The sequence below is a fragment of the Ambystoma mexicanum genome, chromosome 10 (genome assembly GCF_040938575.1).
Source record: "Ambystoma mexicanum isolate Mex_15411 chromosome 10, UKY_AmexF1_1, whole genome shotgun sequence".
Taxonomy (NCBI): Eukaryota; Metazoa; Chordata; class Amphibia; order Caudata; family Ambystomatidae; genus Ambystoma; species Ambystoma mexicanum.
The window spans coordinates 665,268,043-665,294,736 of NC_090932.1; positions in this window are offsets into that span (position 1 = coordinate 665,268,043).

A 26,694-nucleotide genomic window follows, 5' to 3' on the forward strand; every position below is an offset into this window, starting at 1 on the left:
CCATGAAGTGATATCAGGGGAAGTGATGGAGCACGACCTTTCACCATTTGAAAAAACAGGAAGTGGCATCACATAGCATTGTTCCTAAGCACACTACGAAAAATATGGTTACGATATCACTATAATGTGATATATATTTCATAAAAGGTTGGATCACCATATGTATCGTTAATATAAGTGTGTGTAGGCCCATATTACCAAATTACTGTCAATGTAAGCAGACGTCCAAGGCCAAATAATAATGATGTGTTATTATATAGCACTTATGCTTAAGCCCTTTATATATATACAAACACACATACAATATAACCCAACCTGTGTTGGTACTCATTAATCAAACTGAGGAGGATGAAAGGCTGAGTTGGCCTTGCAGGGATTCAAAACTGCAAACTGCAAATGACACACACATCACAGCAACGAGCGCTCAACTCACTAAGCTATCTTACCGGCTATAGCTATTTTACAGGCTAAAATGATCAATTACATGTCTGAATGTTCTCCAATTCAGAAATCAAATTACAGTCCATAGTGGATACCATTAAACTGGTAACTGAGATTTAAGAGCAGGCCAGTTCATTTGCAGGTCTGGTGCAAAGTTGTCCACACGTCAAGCCTGCGTGCATCTACTTTTCAGGCTTCAGAGGTTGGCAAAATACATACCATTGGGAGAGTTCATAGCTGTGTATTAAAGAATTCAGCGTAGCGCAGGGAAAGTAGTGCACTCACATGTCATCCCGTACTCTGGGCACTCGTTACATGCATAGAAACATCCTGCACAGCATGCCATGGAGATTGCAAAGATAGACACATTGCAACAAAGCATTATTTGTATTATTTGTGACACAATGAAATCAAGGGACACTTTACATTTCTACACTGTACACAAGCTTATAGGCACAAGGATTTCGTCAAGTGACACTTAGATACAATGTCTTGTGATGATCGTAACAGAGAGTTGCGTAAAGCAAAATACACAGTCTGAAATGGATGCTTATTCTACTCTAAATGCACTTTGGAAATGTGTGTTTGCATTGTGAATTTGAGGTGTTAAAGAACAGACTAAATCAGTGACGACTCACCCCCTGAGGTGTGGCTGAAATAAACCTTTAATGAGTCTAACAATTATTGTATAGAATTCCAGAAAGACTAATTATTTGTTATTCCTATTCTTTCTTATTTAGAGTCACTGCTCTTAAGAGGCCTGAACAAAAAAAACAGCCACTCCAAAAACAAAGAGCCACATGGCACTGGCCAGAACAAAGGAGCTTCCATTAAAAAAAAATAAAGATTAAATAAAGTTTTTTAGGCTAGCCAGGGGGACCGCAGGTGTAGCTAGGGAGACCTCAGGGGTCGCAGGTGCGACCCCAAATGAAATCCCTGCATCACCTTAAAATGAACATATTGTATGTCATCATCTCTTTTGTCCACATTAACGAAGGTGGTGATGGTCGGGTGGCATGTTTGCTGTTCTCCAAATGAGCAATGCCCTTAACCTCTGCCTCAGCGTGCAGCACTTCCAATACTATTCAACCACACCCAACTATTCCAATCTTCCAATGTCAGGGTATGTTCCTCTGCAACATTAAACTGCTCTTGGGGATACATGAGTGGCTCATGTTAGGGCCAAATACACCTCATCCAGCTTTCAGCTTGAACAACCACCCACCCAGAGGAATCCCTTCTGAGATCACTGATGCCATGAAGCCATCATTGGACCCCACTTGTTGTGTCTGAGTAAGGACAGTAAGTGGAGTGGGCATAAAGGAAGGATAATTGGTGGCTGGGACACAGCAATATCCTCACACAAGTAGTCCGTGTAAGTAGCTAGACCAAAAGGAGAATAAATTACTTCAGTGTATATCTTCATTGCCACTGTGACCCAGCCCTCAGGACAGTACATCTCGTGATGAGGATGGGGTTGGGCCCATAAATCTCCATTAAAAAAATCAGGCAACTTCACCACGACCATAAAGTACACATCAATGACATTAATAGGGGAAACACATGTGCTGAGTGGTGAGGTGCCAATAAACTGCCTAGTAAGAAGAACCAAAGCACGAAATCTGGGGCTGAAGCCTTCACTCTCAATGTGAAAATACAACACCTAGTGGCGAACAAATACCAATCCCTGTTCACGAGCCCGGGGAAGCTATGAGATGGGGCGGTAACCACCACATTAACAAATCAGTAAAAAAAGGAGTTCAGAATCACAGGAGAGGGCCCATACCCTAAAGACCACAGGTGAGAAAATAAATGAAAGCTGTCATAAAACAAGACATAATACAGCTGGGAGAACAGGCCACTCTCTGGGTATCTCACATTGTAGCGGTACAAAAGAAAGGCGCAGAGGGAAATATTTGGGCTGACATGATAAAAGCAAGTATGTTGATAGCAATAGAAAGACCCCCTATGTTCTCGTAAATTGCATGATCACCGACCTCAATGATACCCTCGGGTGACCGTGCGCTCTAGAACTACTACTAACATAACATAACATAACAATGAAGCACTCATATTTTCAAAATTGGATCTCAGCAAAGGGTACCATCAGCTGGAGCTAGATCTACAGTCATGATAAATTAAAACTGTTAACTAAAATGATGACATTTTGCCATATGGAAAGACACAAGAGAAACATGATAATGCTGGGAAAGCAGTGTGTGAAGCAATGACAGGTGCTGGTCTAACACGTAGTGCTCAACAATGTGAGTTTGGGAACATGGAGCTAAGATTCTTTGTGCTGGTGTTCATTGATAAAGGAATGCAGCCATATCCAGAAAAATAGAAGCAACAGTCATGACCCGCACATGCACAAACTTGGAGGACCTCAGATTATTTCTAGGAACAGCAGGCTGCAGCGCAGGTTACCCGAAAGCATTTGCCACCATTAACTACCTCTGATGGAGTTCACAAAACAGGGCAGAACAATTACAACGTTGGCAGGACGGGAAGAAGCATCCAAATGATGAAGACACCCCACTAGCAAAACACGTGACATACTTTGATCCGCACTCTGCAGTGAACTCATTGTAGATGCAGGCCCAGTTGAGTTGGACGCTATCTTGTCACAACGGAAAGCCTTGCCACGACTCAGACACAGAAAGGAAGGTTGTTTTGTAAGTGAGTTGCATCCTAACGGACTCCAAAAAAGCATATCCACTGTCAGAAAATGGGAGCCTGGGCATAGTGTGGACATGCAAACACCATCACATGTCTTTAAATGACAAAGTTCACAAAAATAACTGTTCACCAATCTCTACTATCAATTTATTGATATAGAAAATGGATGCCTACCCAAGATTTTCAATTCTAGTGCAGACATCATCCACTGCCGAGAGAGCAATAATATCATTACTGGATGAAATATTTTCCTCACGAGACTGTCCACAGACAAAATAAAGCCGATAATGGCCCACCATTCAATGGAAAGGAGTTCACAATCTTGCCACTGAAAGAAAACACTCTATGATCATAGCCCAAAGGAATGGTAGAACTCTTCATGAGCACCATTAAGGAAACAGTTGGAACAAACTGAGACAAGTAGCATGTCCTTAAAAGCGGCACTCAGTGCCATGTTAAGATGATACAGAAATATACTACTCAGCTCTAACGGAAAGTGTGCATTTGAGATTATGCTGTGTCAAAACGCCAAAACCAAACTGCACCACAGACTGTAATCATCAACAAAGAATCATGAACCAAAAAAAGCATGACAGCAAGACCCTATGACAAAGATGACATTTTGTGGAGGTCAACAGAGGGGAGTGAGACTCAACATGTTCAGATGAGGAGAACATATGCTAGCATGAAAGAAGCAAACAAGAAAATCGGATACCATGCTTGAACTATGTGGTGTGCCAGAAATATGAGCCACTACTGCTGCTATCAGGTTCCTATCTACAATTGGCAGATTCTCCAGATGTTTTTTTTAAAAATTGTGATATGGTTTATCAAACAATCAAACCTATCACAAGTATATGCAAAATAAAATTATATTATGAAAATAACAATTGACATGAAGAAATCTAAAAATTAGTATCATAAGAGACATCAAAAAAAGATTGTAAAAAAAAACATAGTTCATTAAATCAGACAAGTTAAATCTGCAAAATGAGTACTCTACAAAGCGTTAAAATTAAAGCAATACCATTTCCCTGCATAAGTCGGGACCATAAAAGTTAACCTGTCTGTATAAACTGAACATAAACATAAGGGTTAAAACGAGAAACTTTTAAGTTATTGTCATACAATAGATGCTAAGGTGCTTAAGTGTGTCTAGTTCACAATCTGTTTTACACAGTCTGCAAGAGCGAGACTGACCCACCCAAATACTCCACACACCAATATGCTTGAGAGTTGGCAATTGGTTCAACCTTGAAAGTAAGTACACATTTGATACCTTGGTGCTTGGAAAACAGAGAGAAAGCAAGTAGGTAGAACCTCTCTTGTTCTACTATACTAAGCATATTATCTATAGGTTCTATATGAGTTTAATAGGTCAACCGTTTCACACCAATCAATTGCGTAGAGTTTACGTTAACCTTAGTAGGATTACAAATAAATTCCTCTTCTTGTGATTGAACTCTGTGTAGAAGCCTGGACATGTGTTCTTTACAGCTGTTAAAAGAGTATACAGGCTGTGCGTGTACTATCTTTCCCAGATCAACATATAAAGAATGTGATGGTGGACAAATCATTTTGGCATAAATGGATAATTGTCTCCATAAAACCTTATACTGTAATGAAGTCCATTCAAATTCGTGGTGTATCACCGCATTTGGAAATGACAAAGGCAGATTTATGGTTTCCTTCCAGATTATACCTTTAAGACTATTTAAGTACAGGCCTAAGTCCAATGGAGTGGTATCCAAGCCATACAGAAGCACTGGTTCCGCTTTAGCCAAGTAATACTGCTGTGGAGAGAGATTAGAATATTTACACAATTTATAGTAAATCATTTTTAATTAGACAATTAACATTTTCAACTTGGCTCTCATGGCCTCCCTTATGACAGCAATAGACAAAGTGTTAGACAAGCCAAACCCCAGGTACTTAATAGATTAAACCATTCCCAACCATTGATCGCTGACCATCCACACCATCATTTTAGGTTTGATCTTATTGGTCAAGCTCAACTAAGAGGTTGTTTCTGATGGCATAATCTGGAAAGAAGTTCGTTTTCCTCTGAAGGCCAAAGAGTGTTTATCGAAAAATATCAGGTCATCTGTGAAGGCCAACCAATTCAATTTGAGATGGCCTAATTTGATGAGAAGGTAATATGTTGGGACCACAAGCTGTCGATATCTGAAATGTATAAATTGACGAGGGCTGGGGCTAGGATGCAGCCCTGCTTCAAACCGATACAAGGCTCGATGGATCTAGACAGCAATCCCTCTTCTTTAGTAAGCCTGATCTTTATAGTAGACCTAGTATGCAAAACAGATATGAATTTAACCAAAGGGGAGGGGATTCCCTTCACCAATAGTTTATTCCACAAAATATTATGATCTGCTTTGTCAAAAACACTACTCATATCCATTGAGGCCATGTAAAATGTTCCCATATTTTCTTTTTTTATATTCTGCCAAGATGTGAGACAGAATGGTGCCATTTAAGGAAGATCCCAAACATGGCCTAAAGCTAACATGATACTTTGAGAGAATTCCAAATAGAATTGCCCATTGGTAAAAGTCTACAAGTAATACGGATGCAGATATCTTGCCTGTAGCATCTAGGAGGGTTATAGGCATATAATTCGATGGATTAGTAACTACCCCCTTCTTAAAGATTGGAATGATAATGGACTCCAACCAAGATTGAGGAATTCTACAAGTTAACAATGTGTCTCTAAACAGTTTCTCTACGATCCTGCCCATAATACTGGATCAGCTTTGATGGTAGTTGGAGCAAGACCGTCCGAGCAGGGAGCCCTATAGGGCTTAGATTTCGATATGACCTATAGAACATCCTCCTGCATCCAAATCATATATTCACTGTCCATGTAATATCCATTTTGAAAACAGACAGTTAGATTAATTGCAGATTTGGAAAACAAGGTAGAGTAATATTCTATCCAGGCCAACTGTTATATTGGGCATGTCAAAGATGGAACATCCCAAACAACAGTTCTATTTGTCAAGGGCCAACATTTTGCAGAAGTCATGCATTGTAGAGTATCAAGCAACTATTGATTATCTCTATTGTGCAAATGGATTTTCAATGATTTAGTGTAATTCTTATATCCTTGTAGGATTCGCCTCTTCTCCTTCTTAAAGACTTCTATAGTAAGGGTTTGATCAAGCAACAATTCCCTAGGAAGCCTCTTTTTATGTTTTTGAGCTTTTTTTGTTTTTAAGTTATCCTGCTGTCATATAGATGGGAAGGCTTTTTGAGGCTGACAGGCTGACCCTTCCCTGTCAACTTCTTCAAGCACAATAGAATTGTTGAGTTGAAACGCACACACGAGAAGATGTCACCACATACATCAAGCCCCTCGACCAGTAATCTAATCCCAGCATTACATTTCCTACAAAGGCTGCATCCCATTTAACAGTTAATCCCCCTCTGGCAATAGACACCAAACCCAAAGAAGGATACATATTATGTAATACAACCTGATTCATAGAAAAGGACAATATGATGATCACTTAAGCCTATGTTCTTCAAGGTCAACGTGATACATAGCAATTGATCTTCTGTAGATACATACCCATGGTTAATCTAAGAGGATCAGGCTCCCTATTGCCAAGAAATCTTTCGGCTTCCAACCCCCCCACTGGTGGATATAGGTCCAGGTACCTATTATGCATGTAAATATCCCAAATAATTCCCTTGTTACCTGGGGACACATAGTCTCAGACCAAAACATTAGAATGAGCATTTACCCTAACCCCCTCAATGCATTCTGCATTGACGTCCCCCTCAATAATTATGTTGTTGGAAGGCCCCTTATCTAACCAGTTACTAATATTCACATCAATAGCTGCTTGGAGGGAATTAGAAGTCATCTTTGCGGAATCCTAGCAGAATTCCAATATACATTTATGATAAGCAGTTCCATTGACAGACTTTCTAAACAAAACCCACTGCGGGAAGACCCTCAATAATGGAACACGTTTCATAAGACTTTGGGTTTAAATCAATGGCGACAAGCAGGCCCCCCTCATGGCCAGCCAAAAGCCCCCCTACTGGCTACTTTAGAATAAGTTTTAAAGCCATTAAGCACAGAATGTTCAAGAGCCATCGTTTCTTGAAAAAACAGTATATGTTGGTCTTGGAAAGTTCTGTCCAAATTTAAAGCCTTAAGAATATTTCCAAAACCACAAACATTGCATGATAAAAGCTAAGGTTGAACTGGCTAAAGATTAGATGAATTGTCTTTCAGCTTCCAGAACATATTTATCGCAGCAGCCAGGCATGACCAGTCATGATCAGAGGATTTCGAATTGTCTTGATGCAAGGCATTAGTTGTTGAACTGTTACTAATCATCAATTGTCTGCCCCTTTCAGTAGGAGAGCAAGTATTGATAATCGACGAAGAAGGACCCCTCAAATGACATTGGGTCAAAAATGAATTTACTTCACCAAGGTTGGAAAACTGCATCAAGTCAAGACCCATTGATCTAAATGCATTCCTCTGCTTCCAGACTAAATGAGCCACTGCATAAGTATAACAATAAGCCATCAGTGTGTCAGGACTGTGGTCTGGAATGGCAATGTAATCAATGTGCCATGTATGCAGTAATCATAAAGCTGGGATTCAAGAAAATGTGTCTAGAAATGAACCTCCATTCAATGTTTGCAAAGTATTTACTAGAACAATGTTCTATAAGCCAATATTTCTTTCATCAAAATCACGTGTGCGCATTTATAACTGCAGCTGTACATTTGATTGTACTTCATGAGCCACAGATACACCCCTCGTATCACTTCCCTTCATATAAGACTCCTCATTCAGACCAGCTGAAAGAGAGGCAGGAGGCATTGTTTTGGGTTCATGAACATCCATTTTTTGCCCCACCATAAGGTTGTCGACCTGTACACTTTCGTCCAACCTCTGTCACAATTCGGGGTTACTAGTAGGGATAAGAAAGGTTATCTTCTTCTATTTATTAACATTGACCTTTTTTTAATAGCAGACTTAACTGGCTCAAGAGTGTTGTGAGTACCTCCTTTTGTACCACATTCCAAAGTCTGCAAGGAGATGGAATCCTATGTGCTTAGGTCGATAATTTTTACGATCTTTGCTTTTCTTCTTCTTCTTCTTCTTCTTCTTCTTCTTCTTCTTCTTCTTCTTCTTCTTCTTCTTCTTCTTCTTCTTAATATTATTATTATTATTATTACTATTATTAAGTTGATTCTTCGATTTCTTCTTCTGCTTTGTTTTTTTCCTTTTACTCATAGATTGAGCAGACTGACAAGGCCTGGATTTAGTAGTCCCTCGCAAATGTTCTTGTGAATCTCCTCAGTTAAAAGATCTTCCTCTCTGGGTGTCGTAAACAAGACAGGAGAACAACTCAACCTAGGGTGGCATTCTAATAGTGGAGTGGGCTATCAACGTTGTCCTCCAGAGCCTCCACATTTGCCACTATGTTAGATGACTTATCTGACTCAAAGTCCAGTCCATCCACACAATGAAGGTTATCCAGAGGTTTCAAAATAGGTTCCATTAAAATTGTTACATTATGTTCAATGTGTTCAATCTTGTTACCATTTTCTTTAGATATGTCCTTAATACTGTCGTAGAGCTATAATAATTACTCTAATACTAAGTGTAAGGCTGAGATGGCCCAAAGTTATTCAGATTGGGGAAAATAGTCAATCGCCACTGCATTTGGATATTTCTAGTGTTGAAATAAACCTCTTGGCAATGGGGTTTGGCAGACGATGCTTGTGGAGTCTGGAGAAAAAATGGACAAGGCAGGTACTGTCACTGGGCCGATATCCAAGCGCCCTTCATCATTTAGAGACTGAGGCAAACCAGACTCATCCCCCAAATCGTGACATAAATGCAGAAAGGATTCATCTAACACAGTTGAATTTAAACATTCGCCAGTTACTCATTGATTATGGTCCAGGACTGCAATGGCTGCAGATGATGAAGCCGATGTAAATCAACCTGTATTAGTTTCCATTGTAGAAGTTGCCGTGCCTGACAGAGAGGCTTAATATAAAGGCCCTGATTCAGTAGGCTGACAAAAGTTAATAATCTTAACTTGTTTTTTCCTTGACAGACAGTCAGTGAGCCCAAGCTGTTCTTTGGGCAAGAAACTAGTATCACTCATGTGGTTCACAGGATTCGTTGGATCTGTTGAGCTGTTAGAGTTCTTAGCCCCTGGCCCCACCAAGTCGATGTTATTACCAGGATTAGTCTGTAAGTTGTAATTTGATGGAAGGATCTGCCATTGTTGATAAGAGCGAGAATGAAAGCGGAATGGTTGCAGAAGTGCTACACCACAGATAGCTCAAGTGGGGGTGGGGATGCCCCTAAAAGCAGATAGCAACCTATAGATTTCAACAATTAAGGAGCTATCTTATAGGGTAAGGGGGCCTCACCACACCACAGGCCTCAGCTCCTCTACCTCCCCTGACCACCGGAGACCACACTTACTCAAGTACTTCTGCACTCTATGCCGAACTGCACAGACACTTTCATCACATTACCTCACTTGCGCTTTGCACTGGTAAGGGGTTTCCAGGTGAGGCAGCCCACAGGTGTAATCAACCGAGCTCTAAGCTCCGAGACTAGATGAAAAGATAGCAGCGCATAAGCTCTGCAAGTGCACATAAATGTTCGAGCTGCAAGTTCAACTGACACTAATAACAATGTCAAATGCTGCTGCCAAACTGCACAGACACTTGCCTCACACTTCCCTTTATTCAACATAAACATTCTGCCCTCAGCCCGAAACCTAATTTAACTAAACCTGTCCTACCACTATGAACAAATTAGTTAGGCTCGGGTTGTAGCTGATGCGCTCCTCTGTTTACAGTTCTTGAAAATAAATGTTCATTACAGTTCTCCTATTTGGCCTTTACCAACAGTCTCTTGCACAAGTCACTCAGTGCTGCTGCAGTTCATTAAAGTCAAATGAGCTGGTTTTCCTTTTAGTCTTCTGCAAACTAGGAGGTTTCGCAGAAGAACAAAGGCTAATGTTCGCATGCTCTTCCATATTCTTGGGATATATCCTAACAGAACCTTTTCCCGGGTTTCTACGCCTCCTCTCAGGGTTGTAGTCAGTCTTGCTGCTATCTTGTCAATCTGTTTGTCTTGGTTTGCATCGGGTCAGCAACTAGCTATCTCATAAACTGCGCCTCCCTCAGATATTAGCAAGCCTGGTGCTTCCCCATTTTTGTTGCAGAGCTTGACCACCCACCTCCCTTTTTCAGGCCCTAATGGCATATCTGTTATCCACGGTACTCTCTCCAGGAAAGGTAAGTGGCTCCGATGGTGGCAGACTCCCACACGGTGGGCCAATTTCTGGCATTCTTTAACAGCAGCCTTCGCCTTCTCAGTGGCTCGCTGGCACCTCTTTCGCTGGCATTGTCCGTCGGCATCCTCCTTGTGGGCCCATCTCTGCTTTCTGTGACTTCCTCTGGAAGAGGCCTTCATGAGGTTTCTCCAGTGTTTTCTCTGGCGTCCTCTGGCGGCAGACTTCTCGTTGGTATTCCGTTGCTTTCTCTAGCTCTCTCCAGCAGCAGCTTTCTGGTGGCCTCACCTGCATCTCTTCCTCTGACGTAGTCGGACTCTTTCAGGATGTGAGCAGAAAAAATGGTTTGGTCAGTGTTCCTGCGCTCAGCGAAGTTTTGTGGGCTGCTCCCCACCAAATACACTCTCTGATCCTGCCTCCAGGCAGTGCTGGTTCCATACTAGAGTGGCAGAGTTCACCCCAAATGATTGACTGTATGTCAGCTATTCTCTCTCTACAGGTGATGATAGAAAGGTATTTATATTGGTCTTTGTAATGAGGTTCAGAGTTGCATTGGTTACAGATTTCAGAGTTGAGTTGGGGGTCAACATTGACCTTAGACTGGAAAAATAGTTTTATCACTTTGGCAACCTCTTCAGTGCCCACATAGGCAGAGAGCACAGGATTTGCTGGAGATGTTGATACAAACTGGATGTCCTTGTCCCCTAAAGGGGATCAATCCACTGAGATCCAGCTTGCCCAAACCCTATGGAGGGTCTTGCCTAGCGGGCTCACCTCCTTAGTCTCATTGGCGCTGGCTCCACCTGGGGGCGAAGGGACGAATTCTCTAGATTTGTCACACGTCACTCTATCGACAATCACCAAAGTAGAGGGAACAATGGTCACAGCAGATTGCACCTTCACCAGAAATGCACCCCACTTTTAAAGAGCATCATGGCCTAAGGAAAAGTTAAAGGAGGAGCACTTGCTCCCAAAAGACAATAGTTTTGAGAGGGTTGAGAGTGATGGAACACCAGAGAACCAGAAGTGGAGGTTTTAGCTCCTATTGCAAGGTGACGACACAGGCTGATTATACACATGTGTGACATTGGATGGCTCTCTCTAAGTCTCAGGTAGGTGTGGGATCACCGAGCTCTGAGGCTGGAACAGGGCAACACGTCCTGTAGCTGAGCAAGGACAAGACGTGGAGAAGGGAAAGAAGGCACATTCACCTCATCCTGGGACACAGGAAGTGTGAAACATAGCCTCACACATGTAAGTCACATACATAACTAGAAGAAAGGGAGAATAAAGAAACTGCAACCTACCTTAGTGTATATCGCCTCAGCACTGCAACACTCTCTTTGATACAACCCGTATTGTTTGGGTCACTGATTGCCCACCACTCGCCAATACCATTTCACTTGAGACACCAGTATTTCAGAGCAGTGAAAGCAATGCCATGTTAGATGCAAAATGCCCTGAAGCTGCCACAATGAGCAGACACAGAAATGGAAATGCAAGCAATATGCAAACTTTAGGACAAAGATGTATTTCATTATCCGGCAAAATTGCACATCCCGCAAGGCACAGCACAAGAAAGAAACAACCTGATGTCCACGAACAAGCGAGTAATACAAAGATTACTGCTTGATAAAAATGCACAGTAAGTAGAGCAGTATCAGAACGTAGTCAAGAATTGCCGAAATAATACTGAATACGGTTTCATCGTGATATCAAAGCAGGTTACTAGTTTCAAAGCAAACAATATATTATGTCATGTCAATGATGGGAGTAGAATTACTCCAATTACATGCCAAGAGCACTGTTTGTTTGTTTGTTTGTTTGTTTGTTTATTATTTATAATAATATATAATATTCCTCGTGGATGTGTACGTTGGCAATAGAGAGAATTGTTCTGGATATCATTACAGAAACATTGCATCAGTACACATGCAGCTTTGAATGGTTCCAGAACTGGAGAAAAATTGGCCTAGTGCAAATACATATTCTTTCAATGCAATTTTGTACACAAAGGCATGTTTGAACAAGTGCCAATAATATGCCCTATTAGCACTTGGGCAAACATTACTCTTGTCTCTTGTGTGATAATGCATTAAAAGAGTCTGGGGCTCATTTTTGAAAACTCCCTAAATGTGCAAACTGGTCCGCTAAGCATAATTTGCATCAAAAGTGATTATAAGTATAATTGTTATTTTATAACGTGCTTATTACCAGCGAGTGGTTTCTAATCAAGTGAGCGCGATTCAAACCTCTGTTGCGCAGTGTTGTTTTGTTTCCAAGACAAACACGTTGCCCCTGAGCTATCCTTCCTCACCTGGGCACCTCCCTTTTGCACTCCACTGAGAAAAAATGAGTAAACGTGGAGACCTTTGCAATGGATTTCATAGGAATATTCTGCATCGCTCTGGTCAAACATAACCTAATTTCTGGTATTTTTTCCTGTGCTGTATCCAAACGCTTTCTCCTGTTAAATCAAACCCGAACTTAAAAAAGGCCACCTTCACTTTGATATTGTTAACTCACTTCAAATATTGCTCCTTCCCTTGATTGCGTTTTTTTTTTTAAAGTCTTGCTTGCTGGTTTTAGGAACAATTGCCTGATCAAAGCCTGATCAAAGCCAACAGGCAGTCATTTTGTTTCGTTTCTAATTGGCTTTTAATGTATTTCGCACTTTCTCTATAATTGCATTGCTGCACAGTTAAGCCAACAAGCTGTAAACTGAGTTTAACAATATCCTCTGTTTCACATTTGAAAGCAACTGTCAACATCGATTGTTTCGACAATGCGAAGTAAATGGGATCCAGCTAAAACACTTAGGACCCAAGTCACAAAAAGCGCTGGATACAGGATGCAAGTGTTTGACTCATACGGTGCCCATACATTCAAATCTGCTAATTCTTGAAAGGGACTTGTGTGTTGAAATATGGCTGGGCTTCAAGGACAAGGGTCCCACATCTTCCTTTATGCATATGTGACATTCAGACATGTGTGCCATACTTAGATAGGAGCCTCATTACAAGTTGCAACAATGTGTTACTTTCACAGAAAAACTGTGCCACACCTGTTACTTTGTTGCAAAGTCTTCATATGTTATTGACAATTGGTTATATCTCCGAGAGGATAAAAAGCCCTTTCGATTACACGCATGTCTGCACTTCATGTGTCTTTCTCAAGTAGGTTTAGGTAGTAGCAATAATTGCTGAGCCTGCCAGGTACCAAAAAGGAAGTGTTTTGATATGAATTTGGAATGTATTAAATGCTAGGATTAATCGATCTATGGAAGATCCAGAAGGGGGATGGCCACATATGTCACGTGAGCTACTGCATGCTTCTCTTTCTAGTGTGAAGGTTTATGCCTTCATGGCAGACCATCTGGATACATGCAGGGGGATTAAAGGTTTCCTACCCATGTGCACAGACTATGATTTAGCAGCCAGTGATTTCCTCAGCTATCCCCAGATAAAGGCAGCAATTAAAAGATCTATTAGTAACAGCATGTTGGTGAGGAGAGGTTAGCTGCCAGCGGTCCTTAGCCCGACCAGAATAAATGGCATGGAATGAAAGCGTGTTTAGACGGCCCCGCTTGAATGGTCAAATCAAAGCTGAAAAGAGTGGAAGATGCAATCAGGATGTTATCCCGGGAGCAGTGGGGAGTCATCTGGGATGGATGGCAGTAGACATCCAGATTAGTGGCAGTAACCCGAACAGACTATTGGATAGGCTCAGGATTTACTGAACACCTTTTACTAATTTTAAAGTCACATTGTCAAATTCAGATAAATGTTGGTTCTACTCTAAGGAAAGAGGATCCATTCCAAACATACTGTTTGACTATAACCATATTAAGGATTATTGATCGTCAATCTAGAAGGTCATCTGCGAGATAATACAAAAGAATTTACTGAAGTCTCTTTTTTTGGTACTCCGTGGTGTTGCCTCTCAGCCACTAGTTACTCCAGAGAAGACCACATTTCTTGCTATTTCAACTGTTCTGGGAGCAAACGCAATTGTTCACAATTGAAAAACCTGAAGTCAATTAACGAGGTCACCTGGTGGAATCTGGTCTGCCACACCCTCCTACTAGATCGCATGACCTTTAAGCATGAGCCAACAGCCCAAAACGTCTTTGTCAGTATGTGGTCGACCCGTGTCATCATTCCTTCTAACATCAGACACTATGGTGTTCACTGGAGCCAGTTTTGTCTGATTTGGTTCTGAATTGATCCATTCTGCCCACCATCATCAAATCATTGTTCCTGACAACCAGGGGCAGGGGTTTGTGAGGGTATCACAGCACAACATAAGGGTGCTGCACAGGGGAATTTGGGGGAGAGCAAAGGGGTTGTGTGGGTGTCATGCGAAGTAGAGGGGCATGTGGAGACAGGAACTGACTCAAGAATTGTCTTTTCACACAGCACCAGAGCTGGGCCCACCAGGAGTACCAGATCTGAGCCAAACCACAGCACCAAAGCTGGGCCCACCCACAGCACCAGAGCTGGGCCGACCCACAGCACCAACGCTGGTCCCACCCACAGTACCAGAGCTGAGTCCACCCACAGCACCAGAGCTAGGCCCAGAAAAACTTGGCTTCAGACATACTGGTCGGCAGGAAAACCTTTAGATCCCACATGGCAACACAAGAGGGATTGCCTAGCATGTCAGCTCTAACTCTCTTTTGTACACTGATGGATTCTGATTACTATAATTATGTCCGTATTGTCCAAGTGGCACAGCGAGTAGAGCGCTCACTTGGACATCCGTGCAGCCTGCAGGTTCGAATCCCAGCGGGGCCAAACTCAGCCTTTCATCCTTCCGAGGTCGATAAATGAGCACCACACACTGTGGGTAATAATAAGCAGCGCTCAGATAGCTGAGGGTTTGTAGAGCTATATAAATGCCAAATTATTATTATTGTCTCAAACTCAAACAATAATGACCTGCCTGGTCACTTCTTTCACTCTGTGCCCTTCCTTTATATTTGGTTATGTATTCCAATTGCATGATAGATTTGTGGATGACTGTGCTCAGCATTTCACTATTTCTTTTTTTAATGTGTATAGAATTGCCATTGTCATTTGGCATAAGGTATCATGATTATCAGTGCTTGCTGGGACAATTCCATGTTAAAACTAATGTTGATGAATTTGCACAACAAAAACATGCCAGTTACATTTCACAAATATGTTCGGTTTGCCATGTGCTACAGGTGCTACTAATGGAACATACTAAACATGTCTAATGGTGTATTACCATACTTTGTCAATGTGTCTCATATGGTTGACATTATATTACTATAAATTGGTATTACGCAGGTAGTCTGCTAACTACTGGGTTGGTCTCCTACGTGGAGTAGTACAGGTTTTGGAATTCCCATGTAATAATGTATTATGATGACTTGTATTCTCTCTCTCCCCATATGTACTGGTTATAGGGTCCTTTTTTCTTCTTTGACTGGGTATATTGCTTGCTATTAGCGTAATACAGATGGAATTGTATTGCATTGCAAAGGCATTGCTTTATTATTTTAGTGACACATTTGTGTATTGTTATTATGTGTTAAGGTTCTTTGCCCAAGAGAAAACTGAAATACACTTGAACTTGAAATATCGGCCTATTTTTAAACGGGCATCATTTTTACCATGCCCAACAGGGTCCTCGCCAAAAGGTTTGCCATCAGTATGTTTAAAACCTTAACCAAAATATGCCTCCATAGCAGTACTTCACGTGTCATGATATCCAGTGCAGATGCAATCCATGAGCTGTATAGCAAACTATGGAGTCCACATGTTCTCTTTAAATATGTATGTCTCGATCCTTTCCAAATAAATTATCACCATGCATCAACAAATCTGGCGATTACTCAATCCCAATTTGAAATGCTTCTGAAACAGACATAGGATCCTGGCGCATTGAGCATGACTATACCAAAAGAATCTAATATGCTCAAGATGCTTAGGCGATTCTGATGGGATATATAAACAAAATAAGTTAGTATGAACTTTGTTCTCCTGTCCATCTAACATTTTACATAGGTTCCTCAAAAACCTTGGCTTGGAAGGTTTGGTCTAACTTGGCGACATCTTATAGTAGTGAACAAAGAAAGTAGTTGGTACAATCAATACATTAAGTCCATGGAGTCGCGTCTCACCAGGTCTGGGGTTTAGCCAAGTACAAGACCCCTTGCAAAATAGTGTAAGGTATAAGTAACCTGGAAAGAGACTGCGCCTAATTTTTGCTTATTAGTTTTATTTCTCAGAAAAATGCCCTTATAGTTGATGACACGTGTTTCGGTCCTCCAAGGACCTTTTTCAAATCAGGGCTATTGATTAATCTTAACATCATATAGTCATAAAAAATAGACAAAAATTGGAACATATCTTGGAACTGGGAACAAGATTGCCTTTTAGCAACCATGGATGTGAAAGCACTATATACTTCGATTCAACACTCATGGAATCTGAAAACTATTGACTATACCTTCAGGGAGGAGTCAGCCTCGATGTACCACCAAATTGTAACAATCAAGGAAATGTTAGAGCTATCCCTACAATGTAACATCTTTAACTTTAACAATGTCTTTTATAGACAAACTAGAGGTGTTGCTATGGGCACTAAATATGCCCCAGCCCTAGCAAACCTCTTTATGGGACTTTTTGAGGATTCAGTTATATACAAGGATAAAGTGTATCAGAAGGATCTTGTATATTGGTCAAGATATATTGACGATGTGTTGATACTATGGAAAGGCACAGAATTAGAATTCACGGCCTTCCTGAACAGAATCAATGTTAACGAAATGGGTATTACATTCACTGGTGTCTGCGATGCAAATAGCTTTGATTTTTTGGACCTCATCATATATATTGAACAGAACCAGATAAGAACACGCACTTTTCGTAAACCTACGGAGGTCAACTCTACCTTACATGCTACTAGTTGCCATCATCGAACAACAATTCTTAACATACCAGCAGGAGAATTTACAAGAGCAAGAAGAAACTGTCAGACCAAAGAACACTTTAAGAAAGAATGCAGGCTTCTACATCGAGATTTCTGGCAAGAGGATATTCAAAGAAATGTGTTACCAAGGCATTGGATAAAAGTCTGCAACTAACACAGGAACAGACTCTGGCTATTAAGAACAAAACCTTGGAGCCACCTACTATAGGATTCATCACTAAATTTGGAAACGATTACAAACATGTGAGAAAGATTTTGGCCAAACACTGGCATCTTTTGAAATTGGATGACCACATTTCTAAGTTTATTGATGACAAACCAAGAATCATCTTTAAGAGAACACAGACACTAAAAAACAAACTAAGTCCTTCAGACTTACCAGACCTAACAGAGGGAACATCCAATTGGTTACAACCCACTAATGGCTTCAGTAAATGTGGAATATGCACCATTTGCAAACATGCACATGAAAAAACTGATTGTTTCAAGAGGAGCAACAATAAGACTATAAAAATCGAGCAACCCATAAATTGTAGGACGAAATATGTGGTGTACGCGATTATATGTGTATGCAAATTAGTCTACATTGGGAGCACAATCAGGGAACTCAGGACTAGGGTGCGTGAACATCTTGCTAAAATTGGAAGCCAGGACCCTAGACTTCCTCTTGCTTGTCATTGGCAAGAGAAACATCAATTGGATAATAAAGCTGATATCAAGTTCATTGGCCTTCAAAAAGTAACCCTCGGAATACATGGAGGTCACAGAGAAAAGAGACTCAGACAAACTGAGGCAATAATAATTTGCAAACTCAACTCCACAGTACTTGGACTTAACACTGATAATGAAATGGTGTCCTTTTTATAACAATAATTAAGTTGTAACTATGGTGTTTAGAAACATGTTTACCATCTCATTCACACTATCATACACTAAGGCCTTTCCGACTATGACATTATTCGATATGTTAACACAGAAGCATTTCTCTTCAAATCCGCTTTGCTGACATATCTAATACATTAACATTAAAAGTCCTTGATGTGCAGACCTTTTTTCAAACTTACTACTTTACTTTATGTGACTCACCATATATCTTTATGGTATGTTCACTCCACTAAAATATGGCCGCCAGTGAACACGCCACTAAACATGGAGAAAGGACAGACTGTGGTATCTGCTACCTTAGCACCAGATATAATGACAGAGAGGACGCATAATGGCGCCCCCTCGAGACTTGTAGCAACTTTGCGATTGTACGCGCTTATTCTGAACAGCAGGTAAGAGAGCGTCTGACTTTTCACATATCCGAAGATTCATGTGATTTTCGCGCACGCGAACGTGCGTTTATTACTTGCATAGACTCACTTAAATGCTTTAACATGTAATATCGCGCACGCGATTGTGCGCCTCCAGTATAGAATACGTGTCAACCCACCACTACGATTTCACGCGTTAAAGCCTTCACGCGTTTAGCCAAGATGCGACTATCTTTTGTCACCCACTAGTTTGTGCACGCATACGTGCGCTTATTACTTACCGGTTGCTTTAACGTATCAGGATCCCGTTATTGTAATGATTACATATTTTTCACACGCGTATGTGCGTGTCTTTCACGGATCAGACCAGCAACTCCATTTATGCGTGTATATTTTCACGCGAAAGTGCATTGCGAGTCTCTGTACATGTAAATGCTTTTCCACGTGTAATTTCATACGCGAAAGTGCACCTTGAGTTATTAGGAGTGCGAACACTTTTTTACGTGTAGTTTTCGCTTAACAGACTTTGATATTTAAGAATACGTGGAACTTTGGCACACTTCATATGCAGGTTACGTTTATTTTGCAGTTGGAAACCGAATACTAAGTGCATTTTTCACTATCTAGTTTTCATATTAGGGTAAGATAAGAGTTTGTTCATGATATGATTTTTTACTTACAGGGATTTACCCTTTTGACATATGGAAGCTCATTTTTCACATTAAGTGACAGGGGCATCTTACATAACTACAAGGTAACACGCTTCTCCATATATTCTGTGACATGAAAGAATATGAATGACCATAACAATGTTTTTATTGTAAATGCATCATGTATCATAACTAACAACAGACTTTGCATCTATTTTTCTCCGAATCTCACCCCTGCTTTCTCCAACCCCTATTCCCCATCCAATTATTGTCTGGCTTTTTATTTCTTACATCCATGCACTTTTGTGTTTATGTATTTTTTCTTTCAATGCATACTTAATCTTATTATCTATATCATCACTTTATTTTTGAATATATACACATGTCTACCAATGTGACTATTTGCTTATGTTTTCATTTTTTGTCTATTTTTTATGACTATATGATGTTAAGATTAATCAATAGCCCTGATTTGAAAAAGGTCCTTGGAGGACCGAAACACGTGTCATCAACTATAAGGGCATTTTTCTGAGAAATAGAACTAATTTGCAAAAATTAGGCGCAGTCTCTTTCCAGGTTACTTATACCTTACATAACATTTTACATAGATTGCAAGTTATGCCTTACAGATCTTTGTAAGTGGATAGGTGCACGGTGTAAAATTTGAAAAGAACACTGTTTGGGGCCCATTAGCATATTCTCTTGGATTGTCCCATAATGTCATTTTAACAAAGGGAATCGATTAAACCTATTTGTATGCAAGCCAAAGTATTCCTGGCTAGGGTCATTATTTTCTTTTTATTCAAGGTATCTTAAAATCAAGCCTATGTAGGAGTATTTCAATGTGTCCAGACATTTTTAGTTAAAATAAGTGTTAGAAAATTATTCATTTGCATTTAGCTTATTTTCTAACCCATTTTAACCATGGTCTATTTAAAATGTAATTGTTGCATGGCGAGGTACCGAATAATTAGTTTTAATCACTCTTATGCATTTTTCTGGTTGTTTCTTTGCTTGTACGGTTGTGATTCAACCTCTAAACATACTAAACATAAATGTATTGTCACTGCCTCTCTTAACAAGCAGCACAAAGATACTGTAATAGTGATAATGTGCTTCATAAAATAATTGCACATGCAATATAAAAATTGAGCAGAGGAAAAAACAGGCTTTAAAATGTTGACCTCGCTTATTCCATACCAATCACTATAAAAGATTTTAAATGCAATCAATTGTTCATATCTTCACAATTGCATAAAATGCATTTTAAATCTGGGATCATGATCTTATGTACGTATTACCAATATTCAACTATTTAGTCATTGCATCATTGCCCAATAAATATGAAATATCAAACCATCCACCCAAAATCTTTACATAACATAAATACTTCTGCAGCTTTAATAGAATGAACAATCTAACTTATATACAGTGGAAATTGACAAAGCCAGTGCGTCGATAAGCTCAGAGAGGGCAAAGGAATGAATAGTGCACTAAATTAGCCAACCACTTTACGCCCAACCCAGAAAACCTCTAATTCTACAGACCTGAAACCCAAGCAACATGAGCTTCCATTTTAGGATCCACCCTATACTAGGTTGTAAAATGCATAGCCTATGTTGAGGCAGAGATAATTTAGAAAAAAATAACACTTGCATTGAAACGTAAACTTAAGCAATGTGAATGTATGCACATTATGATAAATTTGGGGGTTCAAAGAGCTGTTTATTACCCTCTTCTTGGTAGGTCCATGAGCATTCACTGTCTGCCAAAAGCTCACTATTCAGGTAAGTTACCAATTTTGAATCTAATGACAGGGACGGGAATCACTGTTAGCAGCCCTCCAGCATAATGCTTTCAGCTTTAAAGGATTTGGACAAAGTACTTTGCCTCGCACACAGGAGCAAAAACAGCAGCAAAGTAATGTTTCTGGCTGCATATTCCCACGCCTGTGCCCCAATTACTGGTCAAATTAAGTGAGTGTTTAACTGGAAACTGCATCATTGCAACTTTTTTACAACATTTCAATTCAATTTTGAGAAATACTAAACTCCGGGATAACTTTACTTTTTGACAGCTTCGATCCTGCATCCCTCTCAAAGCATACAATAACTACGCATGTTTTAAACACAATGCCCCTCTATTACAACTATAGCCGAGTGGTAGAATTTGGTGGTAATGGAATTATTGAGTTTGGTCTAGGAGTGGAGGTTTTACGTCCAACATCATGCTTATCCCATGATAATGACCCATCCTTCTGTCTGTAAGGCTATATTAGCACATGGACATCTTTATTGACTTTCTCTCAACCAATCAGGATGTTTGGAATGCAGTCAGTACATTCTGAATGCATGAGTCTGCATTCAAAAAACTGTAATTAAATTTTCCAGCAAGCAATCTTTCAATAAGATGTGCCAGCCTAACTTAACACACTAAAGTAAAAGCTAAAACATGAAAAAATGCTTTCACTTTTGTAAAGAAAAATGGTTCACTTTAACATTGCACTTAATGCAAGCTCCTTCTAAAACAATTCCAGGTCAACCAAGTTTGCAATTAAAATGCTTGCCTTATAAAGACAATTTAGATATTTAAATATCACAAAATAAAACCATATTTCATTTTTGTGTGCTTTACTTACTATTAAACCAAAATGTTTTACTTCAGCAATACAAATCCAAAACTTTTACTGATATTATACCATGGGCTAATAGCCTTCAAGACCTCTGGAGCTGTCGTTATCGCTTGGGATAATGACCCTTCACCAATTTATGGTTTGAAATGAAGCTGAGGCCCATAACTGGGTAGGATGTCTTTATCACACAATAAAGACCCTTCCTTGGTCTATTAAGCCATATCAACATGTCCCTGGCAGATAGAAATACCAATGAGGATATGAAACAAAACTATGAAGAAAATGCAGCAGCTCCTTTAATCCGCAATGGAAGGCCAGCCAGATCTAACTTAAACATAAAATGGTGCCAACGTGCAGACTTGATGAAGCCTGTTGTGTAAGTCTGGTACCGAGGATATGTGTAAAAGACCAAATTCCACTCTGGAAGGAAAGCAAACTACATGTTTACATTGGTAGACACTAAAGAGCATTGATGCAGAGATACTGGTAAGGAGCAACCACCATGTGCATGAAACCAGTCTTCACAAGTGGTATTCAGGTTTTTTCAGATGGCTGCAGTTTGCAAGCATGATAAGTGAGCAAGTGTAAAGGAGTAGAATTGCTCAAATTAGCAAGTTCAGTCTGAATACCTTGCAGAGATCATGGAAAAGACTGACATATACTTTATATTCACAGAATAAACTTTGTTAAAGGAAAGCTACGGTTAAGTTGCACTAATAGAAACCTATGAAACTCAGTGACAAAACTTTGTTAAAGGGACGTTATGGTTACAAGTCAAACCGAAAAACACCAGCGGAAACCAAACCCTAAGGACGGTACTTTAAGAAAATACAACAAGGTTAACGTCTTGATATATAGCACCTTTTGAATTTCCATATTCTGACTGTCGGTGAACAAAAACACCTGGCCTAGATATGTCAGTGAACAAAAACAAGTGGCCTAGATATCTGATGCCATCAGTGATGTTATCAATGACATTTGTGATGTCATCTTTTGTAACGCTCACCTGGTTCCCACGGAGGCGCAGATCCTGGCTGGACAGTTACCGTGTCTTCAATTGAGAAGCGCAGGACTCGGATGGTTCTCTGGACCAGACCTCCTCTTATGGAATGTCTGACTTGTAGAGTAAGGTGTCTGCAGGCGGAAGAAAAAGGGATTAATGGCTGGTTGTTGGTTGGGTTTCTCCTCCTTATTCGTTTTTTCCCTGAGGCCGCCCAAAGTCTGAATGAGCTCTCACCTTAGATATGTAAATGCTGGGCTCTCCATCCTGCGACTGATGCAGGGGCGCTGGGGTCCAGTTACTTCACTGGGATTGCTTTAAGTCTCTTGTAGCCTCAGAGGGTTTAAAGCTGCTGAAGAAGCGATGCCGTCGTTTTCTGCACGAGCGGATGCTGGTCAGTTTGTAAAGTTCGAGAGCACCTTTTAATGAAGTCTTTGCCTTTGTTTCTTAGGTGCCGAAATGCTATATGGTATGCACGTAAGTATGAAGGTCCGTGCACGTGGAGGAGCACGTAAGTAATATGCTTGCTGACAGGTTTATTCGCACCTCTTAATGTCTTTTTCTTGATTTGCAGGTGCGGAGATGCAGCAGAAGAGGAGCTGGCGAGGAGCGCACAGCTCCGGTAAGTGAAAATATAATTGTGTCCCGTTTCCCCCTTTTTTTTGAACTAACCGGACTTCTTTGTCTTGCAGGTAGAGGCCGCGGGATTCGGGAGATGCCGTGGATTCAGGTAAGTAAGCGCGGCTGCTAAAACGTTGCCTTTTGCTAACCTGATGTTCCTTTGCTGACAGGTGCGGCCGGAGACTGGATCCCTGGATGGTAAGTGAAGATCTGACTTGTTTTCACAGGCTGGAGCAGAAGATATCACTAGAAGACTGGAGCTGACTCGGTGAGCGTCCTGCTGCAGATGCAGAATAAGGCGAAGCACATTCTTCCAATCGGGTGTGGTTTAAATAGTGTTGAGGTGATTAGGTGTCTTCCTCCTCAGCCTCGCCCAAGAGAAAAAGAGTTCCTGTGTTCCAGAGTCAAGGAGTGATGCCAGCCCCACCCAGGTAAGAAAGTAGTTCCAGATTGGAAAAATAGTCCCACCCAGCAGAAGGCTGGAGCTTCATTTTGCCAGGACTTGTGAAAGTGAGTATGCAGCATGGTCTGCTACAGGTAAGTCCACCCAAGCACCTTTACCCAAAGTATGAGCCGGCACCTCTGGCGCCGGGACCAGTGATTCTTATGAGCCTGGCGCCAACAGCGCCAGGACATGGTCCAGAGGGCCCCGATAGGGGTCGGTTGGGACCAGGGGCGGGGGTTGTGAGCCTGCTTCCGGGGATGTTGGGCTTGTCCTGACTCCTTGGAACCAGTGCTCATGACAGCACCCCCCCTCAAGGCCCCTCCCAAAATTGTCTCCCCCGGGGTTTTTGGTTTGTCGGGAAAAGTTCGGTGGAATCTTTTGATTAAGGGAGGTGCGTGGACGTATTCAGAGTGTTCCCATGATCGTTCTTGGGGCCCGTAGCCCTTCCAGTCAATCAGATAGTATAGCTTGGACTTGATGATCTTGGAGTCCAGGATGTTTTGACCTCAAATTCGAGTTCTCCATTAACTTGAATAGGTTCTGGAGCTTTAGTCAATCGGGTTCCAGGGTGCATTGGTTTTAGTAGAGATACGTGGAAAACTGGATGTATTTTCATGTGGGACGGCAAGCCCAACTTGACAGCCACTGGATTTATTATGGCGGTGACAGGATATGGTCCCAGATATTTTGGATTGAAGGTGCGAGGTCCTTTAAGAGTTAAATGTTTAGTGGATAACCAAACTAGGTCTCCAACCCGGTATTGGGGGGCCTCCCTTCGATGTCGGTCTGCTCCCTTTTTATACTGTTCTTTGGCTAGTTGAAGATGGGTCGTGGCTTCCTTGAAAGCTTGAGTGATAGCAGTGTGTAGATGATCTACGGCAGGTGTTCCGAGATCCTGAGGTGGATCAAGATTGGAGGTTCGAGGGTGAATCCCGTATAAGAGGTAAAAGGGACTTTTTCCGGTTCCTGAATGGACCGAATTGTTGTAGGCATATTCGGCGATCCAAAGGATGTCTTTCCAATTAATTTCCGACTGTTGCAGCATGCACCGTAAATATTGTTCCAGAGTTTGATTTGTCCTCTCGGTTTGCCCGTCGGTCTGGGGGTGATGGCTGGTTGAAAGTCTCACATCAATTTGAGCTAGACGACAGCAATTTCGCCAAAAGTGCGAGATAAACTGGCTTCCCCTATCTGAGATCAAAATTGAAGAGAAACCATGTAACCGAACAATGTTTTCGAGGAATTCTCGGGCCAAGACTGAAGCTGAGGGTAAGCCCTTCAGTGGGATGAAGTGGGCCATTTTAGAAAACAAATCCACGATTACTAAAATGGTGTTGTATCCGGAGCATGAGGGTAAATCAGTAATGAAGTCCATGGAAAGGGTATGCCAGGGGTGTGGCGGGATGTCTAGTGGGTGTAAGAGGCCTGCTGGTTTTTCTTTCTGACTTTTGTTTTGGGCGCACACCCCACAAGACATTACAAAGTCCTTGATGTCCTTTCTCCATGACGGCCACCAGAAGTGTCTCTTGATCTTCTCTGAGGTTTTGGCAATGCCAGGATGTCCCTCCATTAAAGAATCATGGTAGCAAGAGATTACCTGTCTTGGTAAATCAGTACCAGGTAAGTATAGTCGTCCTTCAAAATAAAGCAAATCCCTAGTCACGGTGAAGTCCTTTCCTTTCTGTTGCCAATTCTGTAGATCTGAAGGAGTCACAAGTTGTTTGGCCTTTGCTTCGATATCTTCGATGGATTGCGAGGAGACCAGGCCCTGGATTCTTTGTTCGGGAATTATAGGTACGGGTTCAGGATTGACCATGTGTTCCTCCATTCCAATCCGGGAAAGGGCATCTGCTTTGCCATTCTTGTTGCCTGGACGATAAGTGATTACAAAGTCAAATTCGGCAAAAAACAGAGCCCAGCGAAGTTGTCTGGAGGATTGAGCTTTAGCAGTCTTCAAATACTGTAAGTTGTGATGATCGGTGATTACTGTGACTGTGTGTTTGGCTCCAAGGAGGTAGTGCCGCCAGGTCTTGAAGGCGGACTTAATAGCTAGAAGTTCTTTATCAGTGATGGTGTAGTTGATTTCGGGTGCTGAGAACTTGCGGGACCAGAATGCCACAGGGTGTAATTGGTTAGTTTCTGGATCCCTCTGCGATAAAACTGCCCCCATTGCCAAGCTGGAGGCGTCGGTCTCAACGATATAAGGAAGGTCCGGGCGCGGGTGTTTTAATATAGGAGCTGAGATAAATTTGGCTTTTAACTCCTGAAAGGCCTGTTCTGCCTCTGCTGTCCACTCGAAACGTTTATTCTTTTTTAAAAGAGCCGTAATGGGCTGAACTATTCGTGAAAATTCCGGGATAAACCTGCGGTAAAAGTTGGCGAAACCTAACATGCTTTGGACTCCCTTCACGGAAGTTGGTGATGGCCACTTGATGATAGCGTCAACTTTCCTCGAGTCCATGTGGACCCCGTTGGGTGTCAATATGAAACCTAAAAATTCGACCTCGGTGACATGAAAAACACACTTTTCAAGCTTGGCAAAAAGTTTATGTTGGTGAAGCCTTTCAAGAACAGCTCTGACGTGTTTCTGATGATCTGCTTCAGAAGATGAGTACACAAGGATGTCATCAATGTAGACGACTACACAAACGTCTATAAGTTCTCTAAGAATGTCATTCATGAAGTACTGGAAGGCGG